The sequence below is a fragment of the Helianthus annuus genome, chromosome 6 (assembly GCF_002127325.2).
Source record: "Helianthus annuus cultivar XRQ/B chromosome 6, HanXRQr2.0-SUNRISE, whole genome shotgun sequence".
Lineage (NCBI taxonomy): Eukaryota > Viridiplantae > Streptophyta > Magnoliopsida > Asterales > Asteraceae > Helianthus > Helianthus annuus.
Genome location: NC_035438.2, coordinates 22851864 through 22853032, shown reverse-complemented (window position 1 = coordinate 22853032; position 1169 = coordinate 22851864). Strand labels below are relative to the sequence as shown.

The 1169-nt window shown below is 44.7% G+C and overlaps 1 non-coding gene across 1 annotated transcript; it reads right to left on the bottom strand.

Annotated features, from left to right (window-relative positions):
- Positions 1-571: 571 nt before the first annotated feature.
- Positions 572-677, bottom strand: LOC118479994. Its single transcript, XR_004861635.1, has one exon. It is a non-coding gene; the product is annotated as a small nucleolar RNA R71 (small nucleolar RNA).
- Positions 678-1169: the final 492 nt, after the last annotated feature.

The following is a 1169-nucleotide window of genomic DNA, read 5'->3' as shown; positions in this document are numbered from 1 at the left end:
GGGCCGCAATTGCAACGTCCGGTTCCTTTGCAACAAGTTCGACCACAACATGTGCAACCGCCATTCCAAAGGCCAATTCAACACCCACCGGTGCCACAACAACAATTTCAACAACCAAATGCACCACAAGGGCCTATACAAAGACCAATGGGTCAAGTTCGTCCACGAGGTCGATTTGGTGTGCCAAGGAGGCATCTTAGGGAAAATGCGAGGGGAATTGAAGCGCATTTTAGACCGGTGATCACTCACAATCCTTCACCGGTGGTTATTCCTCATAACAACCAAGGGAGAACTTTTGAAGTAAGAACCAATTCTTTACAAAGTTTGCCGAAATACAAGGGGCTAGCAACGGAGGAGCCTTATTTCCATTTGGAGGCCTATGACTCAATTTGCAATACTCTTGGGAGTCAAGGTTTTTCGGCCGATGATATCAAGTTGGTATTATTTCAATTTTCTTTGGAGGACAAGGCAAAGAAGTGGTTCTACACTTTGCCTTCGGCATCTATTTATACTTGGGCGGAAATGCAACAAATTTTCCTAGACGAGTTTTATACCGCCCAAAAGACCAATGATGCTAGGAAGGGGTTGAGGAGTTTCCAACAACAACAAGGCGAAATGTTCCATGAAGCCTTCGAGCGCTTTAATATGATGATCAAAAATTGTCCTCATCATGGGATTGAACTTTGGGAGTTGATGAATGCCTTCCACGAGGGGTTGTGTGCCGAGGATGCACGTGATCTAATGTCCATCACAAATGGGACTTTTGGCACAAATTATGAAGATGAGGATTGGGAGTTCTTGGAACAAATGGCCATTACCTCAAAGAGGAAAGCCCAAGCATCAAGGAGAGCACGACCGGCTGTCACGAGATCGCAAGTTCATGCAGTTGACGATGGTAATGTTCAAACTACTAATCAAATTTATGATGTTTGTGCTATTTGTAATGAAATAGGTCATGCGGCTGAAAATTGCCAAGGAGGTGATGGGCAATATGAAGAGGTTCATGCTGTGCAAGGTCAAGGAGGGGGTGGTAGAAACTATAATATGAATTCTAACACTTACCACCCCGGGTTGAGAAACCACCCAAACTTTCGGTATGGGAACCCGTCAAATCAAGCTAACCCGAATTTCCAAGGAAACCAAGGATTTCAAAGGCAATATCAAACGGG